Source organism: Lynx rufus, unplaced genomic scaffold (assembly GCF_022079265.1).
Source record: "Lynx rufus isolate CCGP_SWC_20201006 ecotype Redwood Valley unplaced genomic scaffold, mLynRuf1.p SCAF_16, whole genome shotgun sequence".
In the NCBI taxonomy this organism is placed as follows: domain Eukaryota; kingdom Metazoa; phylum Chordata; class Mammalia; order Carnivora; family Felidae; genus Lynx; species Lynx rufus.
This window is the reverse complement of record NW_025814830.1, coordinates 7,322,404-7,329,981: the sequence shown is the minus strand read 5'-3', so window position 1 is coordinate 7,329,981 and position 7,578 is coordinate 7,322,404. Positions and strand designations below refer to the sequence as shown.

Sequence of the window (7,578 nt, the reverse complement as noted above, 5' to 3'; positions counted from 1 at the left end):
GAGGATCGCAGAGTGCCAAGAACAAAACATGAAGGGAGAGAACCGAGATAATCGATCCCATTCATTACTGTTTGGTCTCTCTGCATCTACGTAGTTCATCTAGCAAATAGTCGAAAGGAAATGACAGGAAAATTGGGGACCCCTACAGACCCCACGATTAAGGAATGTCTTCGCCGCACGAGACAAACATGCATCTATAAAATCCCTGCTGTGCCCTAGATTTTTCTGGGGAGAAATAACTCCTCCCATTTAGTGACCGCCTACTGTTTGCCATCAGGCAGTAATGCAAAGGCACGGTGGCTTGTCGGCTAAGGTGTGGACTCTGGAATCAGAATGCCCGGGTCCAAATCCTGGCTCCACTGTCTATTAGCTGTGTGACCTTGGTCAAATTAACTTCTCACCTGCAAAGTAGGAACAATTAGATTATCTACAGTGTAGATGATGCTTAAATAAACCCACATAAGGCAGTTAAAACTGGGTTTAGCTCATACTAAGCATTCGGTAAATGCTAGCAGTTTTTATGTGATTATTCAACAAATAGAAATGGGGCCTCTACTGTGCTAGGGTCTGGAAACACAAAGGTGGCCAAGACAGCCCCTGTTCCTGTCCTCAAAGAACAAAGATTAAACCTACAAGGGAATATATGGTTACTAGTATGACAAGTGCTGTGATGGAAAAATTCTGGAAACCATAGGGGCTACATACAGAAAATGGGCTGTTGACAACGGGGTGTGGAGTGGTCAGAAAAGCCTTTGTGGAGGAAATGAGGTTTGAATAGAGACAGGAAGTACGAGAAAGTACTAAAGGGGATACATGAGAGAAGTGGAAACGGTATTGGTGTTCCAGCCAGAGGGAATATTGTACACAAAATCTCTGTGGCCAGAAGAAAGCACAGGAAGCTTGCGTGCTGGAAGGAGAGAAGCAAAGAGAGAGAGTAGAGAGAATGTAGCTGGAGGGAGGGGGCAGGGCCAGGCCAAACATCTTGATAGCAGCCTACAGAACTATAACGATTGTACCCCCCGATCACCCCCGCACCAACCCACCTTCCCTCTCTAATCCCCTCCTCTCCCACCTAGCTCATTCTATTTCAGCCATATTATCCTCCTTGCTGTTTCCAGAACACTCCAGGCACATCCCACCTTAGGGCCTTTGCACCTGCTCTTTCCTCTGCCTGGAATGTTCTTTCCCCTGATGTCCATATGTCTGGACATCCTCACACTCTTCAGGTCCTTGCTCTCGGTGGCACCAAATTAAACTTAACCCCTTACACACACACACACACACACACACACACACACAACTCACACACTACCCACCATATCTGCTTTTCCTGCTTTATTTTTCTTCGGAGCCCATGTAACCACCCGACATGCTAAATATTTGACTTATTTATTTTGTTTAGGTCAGATCCATAAGGACTGGGATTTTTGTCCATTTTGTTCACTCCCATACTGCAGTCCTTGCTACTGTGCCTGGCACAAAGTAGGGCATCAATAAATATTTATGGAAAGAGTAAATAAGCAGGGGGGAGGGAAACGGTCAAATTTGCGTTCTGAACCCATAAGTCACGTGGGGGTGCCTTGAGACTGGCAAACAGAGCCAGTCAGTGGCTAAGGCTGGGGAAGCGGGGTGCCTGGGTGGCTCAGTCGGGTAAGCGTCTGACAGCCAAGAAAGAATCCTTAAAGACGTCTTTGGTGCAAAAAGGTGATTTTATTAAAGCACCGGGACAAGACCCGTGGGCAGGAAGAGCTGCACTGGGGTTGTGAAGTGAGGGGTAACTCATTATTTACCCTCAGGTTGGGGAGGGGGTCAGGGATAGTACATCTCTAAAGGAATCCTGGAAGCAAGGTTTCTGGGACCTTGAGGGGCTAGCTGTTGCTAGGGAAACGCCATTTATTACCTTTTTGTAAACAACAACAACAAAACTCAGTCATGAGACCCTTCAGATGTATATGGGGGGGCATAAACTTGGAGTAGGATTGCCAGCATATTTTGGGGGCAGTTGAGATAAAAGAAATACATTTACAGGATCCTGGGGGGCCAGGATAATGTTAAGCCAAGATTCCCTTTTGCCCCCAGCAAAGTGTCATCATCCAGGCAGCTGAGCTCCTGGAGGGAGGTCACTCTGTCGGTTTCAAGGACGTGCCAATGGGCTGGAGGCAGTAAGGGAATTTAAGTTTCATTTGCCTTAGTTCCCCACAATCACCGTGGCAAGCACTTAAACCCCTTTCCTTTGTTCGTGGGGAGCCAGGAGATCTGGGGAATATCACATATTTTCCACCTGGGGGGGGGTGCCAGCCTGTATTTTGCCCTCAGCTTGCCCCACCTCCCTCATCACCTTCCATTTCCATTTCCGAGAGGCTTGTGCCTTTCCATGCAGCAACTAGCCCCATCTCGCTGCTTACTCCCCTGCTTCCTATTTGTTTCCAGCGATGTCCTCTGCCTACAATGCCATCTCCCCCACCCTACCCTTGCTCATTCCTATTCCTCAACTCACCTCCAGGTCTCAGAGACATCCCCTCCTCCAGGAAGCTCTCCCTGACCCCCCCCCCAACAACTGGGTCAGACCCCATCTCTGGCCTCTCTCATGCTATCCCTGGTTACTTTATTCAAGTGGGGGGAAAGGAGGAAGGACATCTTATTTTTTTAATAAAATACCTCTTTTTTTAATGTTTATTTATTTATTTAATTTTTTTTTGAGAGAAAGAGAGAGAGTGCAAGTGGGGGAGAGGCAGAGAGAAAGAGAATCCCAAGCAGGTTTGAACCCATGAACCGTGAGATCATGACCTGAGCTGAAATCAGAGAGGGACACTTAACCAACCGAGCCACCCAAGAACATGATGAAACTGAGATTATGATGAAAGGAAATTGAGTACCAGACCGACATGAGCCAGGCATCCTACTAAGTGTTCTGCTAACCTGCCTGACGTCATTTCCCACTGTTCCCCCTGCGCCCCCCGCCCCCCCAGCGCCCCTCCCAGGCACACTTTGGCTTCCTGGCTTTTCCGTGCAGGTGCCGGACCTGCACTTGTTGGCCAATGCGTACAACAAATCACCCCCAAATGTGACGGGCGACAACAGCATCGTCTCACGGGTTCTGTGGTCAGGAATTGCAAGCAGCTGCAGATAGCCCGGTTCCTCTTTCGGAAGCAATCCACCGCTAAGCTCACCAGGTGGTTGTCGCCAAGATTCACTTCTCTGGCGGCTGGTGGCGGGGACCACCTTCAGGTCCCGGCCACACGGGCGTCTCTGAAGGCAGCTGGCTTCATCGGGAGAAGCATGAGGCGCCGGATTGAGGTGCAAAGAAGATGGAAGTCACTGTCTTTTTGTAATCTGGTGTCAGAAGGGACAGTCCATCACTTTTGCTGAACTCCATCCCTTAAAATACATCCCTACATCCAGCCCACGGTCAAGGAGAGGGGGTTACTCAAGGGGCTGAACACCAGGAGGCAGGGATAATTAGGTCCCACCTTAGAATGACTTCCTCCAGCCTCCTCAGCCCCTGCGGTCACTGGTCACTGCTCCCTCTGTCTGGAAGGCTCTCCCCCCAGATCTCTGTGTGGCTTCCTCCCTCCTCTTCCTCAAACCTTCCATAAAGCTCCTTTCATCGATTTAAACTGCAATACTCCCGGGGCACCTGGGTGGCTCTGTTGGTTAAGCATCTCACTCTTTTTTTAAAGATTTTTTTTTTAATTTTTTAACGTTTTTTATTTATTTTCGAGACAGGGAGAGACAGAGCATGAACGGGGGAGGGTCAGAGAGAGAAGGAGACACAGAATCTGAAACAGGCTCCAGGCTCTGAGCTGTCAGCACAGAGCCCGACGCGGGGCTCGAACTCACGGACAGTGAGATCGTGACCTGAGCCAAAGTCAGACACTTAACCGACTGAGCCACCCAGGCGCCCCTTTAAAGATTTTTTTTTTAACGTTTTATTTATTTTTGAGGTAGAAAGAGACAGAGCATGAGCAGGGGAGGGGCAGAGAGAAAGTGAGACACAGAATCCGAAGCAGGCTCCAGGCTCCGAGCTGTCAGCACAGAGCCCAACGCGGAGCTCAAACTCACGGAGCGTGAGATCATGACCTGGGCTGAAGTCGGACGCCTAACCAACTGAACCACCCAGGCGCCCCAAGCATCTCACTCTTGATCAGCATCAGGTTGATCTCATGGTTCCTGGGTTTGGGCCCCATGTCCACTTGGTATTCTCCCTTTCCCTCTCTCTCTGCCCCTCCCATGCTGTCTCTCTCTCTCTCTCTCTCTCAAAAATAAGTTAAAAAATAAAACTTAAATTGTAACACTCCCTGGATAGGCTGAAAAATGGTCTGCAAAGACCTCCGAGCCCTTGATCTCTGGGTTCAACACACTTTGCAAGTGTGATGAAGTTAAGGCACTTGAGATACCGAGGTGTGCCCCAAGGATAATCACAAATGTCCTTACAAGAAGGAGATCCAACAGCAGGACAGAAACAGAGACAACGTAACACAGAATGTAGGCTACACTGCAGGAGGAAAGGGGCAGAGCCAAAGAAAACAAGGAACACAGCTCCAGAAGCTGAAAGAGGCAAGGAAACTGATTCTCCCACAGAGCCTCAGGGAACGCAGCCCTGCCAATGGTTGATTTCAGTCTGTGAAACTGATTTTTGTTTGGGCTTCCCACCTTCAGAACTGTAAGAAAATAAATGTGTGTTGTTTTAAGCCACTGAGTTGTTGCAGGCAGCCACAGGAAATGAATATATCACCCAAGCAGGTGCAATATATCCGCCTCTCCTGATTCAGTTTTTTTCCATAATGGTGATCAGTGTCTGAGATATTTTTCTGCTTAGTATTCTATTTATTGTCTGTCTCTTCCACTAGAATACCGGCTCTAATATCACGGTCATTTTGTAACTGTTTATTATGGGCAACTTAAAAAAATTTTTAATGTTTATTTTTGAGAGACACAGAGACAGAGCGTGAGTGGGGGAGGAGCAGAGAGACGGAGACACAGAATCCAAAGCAGGCTCCGAGCTGTCAGCACAGAGCCCGACACGGGGCTCGAATCCATGAACTGTGAGATCATGACCTGAGCCGAAGTCGGACGCTTAACCAACTGAGCCACCCAGGCGCCCTTCCCTTTCTTTCTTTAAAAAAATGGCTTTTTACTACATCTAAGAAAGAAAAAGTATTAATATACATGTTGTTCGAGCATAGAAAAAACAGTGTAAACACATTACATTTCTAAGAGATATGAGGTTAAAGGAGAAAATCTTTGGATAAGCTCTAAGTTTGTACAAAGAAGCTAGATTTGCTATTCTCCTAAAAGTGAGGGGACCTACTATATTACACCCAGCAATCATTCAATACCTTTCCGCAAGAATGTAACTCAAGCTTTGCTGAAGCTCCATATTCCATGAAGGCATCTAAAACGTCAATCGGGGGGCGCCTGGGTGGCGCAGTCGGTTAAGCGTCCGACTTCAGCCAGGTCACGATCTCGCGGTCCGTGAGTTCGAGCCCCGCGTCGGGCTCTGGGCTGATGGCTCAGAGCCTGGAGCCTGCTTCTGATTCTGTGTCTCCCTCTCTCTCTGCCCCTCCCCCGTTCATGCTCTGTCTCTCTCTGTCCCAAAAATACATAAACGTTGAAAAAAAATTAAAAAAATAAATAAATAAAAAAATAAAACGTCAATCGGGGTGCCTGGGTGGCTCAGATGAGTGTCTGACTTCTGATTTTGGCTCAGGTCACAATCCCAGGGTCGTGGGATCGAGCCCCGTGTTGGACCCTGCACTGAGCATGGAGCCTGCTTGGGATTCTCTTTCTCTCCCTCTCTCTTCCCCTCTTCCCCACTTGCTTCCTCTGTCTAAAATAATAATTGATAAAATAAAATAAAATAATAAAATAAAATAAAATAATAAAACAAAATAATAAAATAAAATAAAATAAAATAAAATAAAATAAAATAAAACAAAACAAAATGCCAATCCACAGGCAGAATCGCTCCTTCCTCCCCTGTCCATTTATGCAGTCGTCTTCATGGATTTCTGGCCAGATGTCACAGACAAAGGCTGAGAGGTTGTCCAGGATTTCATCCCTGTTCAGCTAGAAGTAGGTCTGGAGGATGGCCATCTCTCCTGCATCTCCTTCTCCGCTCCAGTGCTGCACCTGCACAGGTGGGATTCCAGAGCAGCAGCTTTCTCGGCCTTGAACTCCTCTCTGCACAGATGGTATTGTTCAATTTCAGCCGACCTTCTTTGGCCAGCTTCCGCCTCTGGTTCTTTCACCTGTGGGCCCCAGACACCTTCTCAGTGGCCCCCTTCTCGGTCTGTAGCAGCTGCAGGATGCCCTGCGACTGGTTGGAGGTGGTGGCAGCCATTCCGAGCCCAAGGGGAGCAGCCTAAATCGACTTGGTCGCCCCCTCGGGTCCCCATTTCAGACTTCTGACCCCCCCCCCCGCCAGAATTATAAGATAATAAATGTGTGTTATGTAAGCTTGTGGTAATTTGTTACAGCAGTCATAGGAGACTAACATACCTCTATTGTGAAAAAGAGAGGTCGGACTGAATAAAGAAGCCCACACAAGGGGCGCCTGGGTGGCTCAGTGGGTTAAGCATCCGACTTCGGCTGTGCGGACAGCTCAGAGCCTGGAGCCTGCTTCAGATTCTGTGTCTCCCTCTTTCTCTGCCTCTCCACTGCTTGCACGCTGTCTCTCTCTCTCTCTCTCAAAAATAAATAATAAACATTAAAAAAAATTTTTTTTTCAACGTTTATTTATTTTTGGGACAGAGAGAGACAGAGCATGAACGGGGGAGGGGCAGAGAGAGAGCGAGACACAGAACCGGAAACAGGCTCCAGGCTCTGAGCCATCAGCCCAGAGCCTGATGCGGGGCTCGAACTCACGGACCACGAGATCCTGACCTGGCTGAAGTCGGACGCTTAACCGACTGCGCCACCCAGGCGCCCCTAAAAAAATTTTTTTAAAGAAGCCCACACAATATAAAGAAACCCAGAAGAAACAAACATCATACAGAAAAAAAAAAAAAAACAATAACAAGAAAGCGACAAAAGAAACACAAAACATCTATAACTAAACGCTTTGTGAAATACTTAGCAAGATAATGGAAAATATCACATTTATAAAGAGCTGGAGGCTATGAAGAATTAATAATTAAATAACAAGAAGGGTTCTTGGGAATTCAAAATTATAGGGGTGCCTGCCTGGCTCAGTCAATGGTGTGTATGACTTTTTTTTTTTAATGTTTATTTATTTTTTTAATGCATTTTTTTATTTTTTTTTAAATTAACGTTTATTTATTTTTGAGACAGAGAGAGACAGCGCATGAACGGGGGAGGGGCAGAGAGAGAGGGAGACACAGAATCGGAAGCAGGCTCCAGGCTCTGAGCCATCAGCCCAGAGCCCAACGCGGGGCTCGAACTCACGGACCTCGAGATCGTGACCTGAGCTGAAGTCGGACACTTAACCGACTGAGCCACCCAGGCGCCCCAATGTTTATTTATTTTTGAAGGAGAGAGAGACAGAGCATGAGTGGGGGAGGGGAAGAGAGAGAGGGAGACACAGAATCTGAAGCAGGCTCCAGACTCTGAGCTGTC

General features: G+C 47.6%; 1 pseudogene; it reads right to left on the bottom strand.

Annotated features, from left to right (window-relative positions):
• Positions 1-3,190: 3,190 nt before the first annotated feature.
• LOC124511718 (V-type proton ATPase subunit G 1-like) lies at positions 3,191-6,343 on the bottom strand (annotated as a pseudogene).
• Between the last annotated feature and the right edge of the window lie 1,235 nt (positions 6,344-7,578).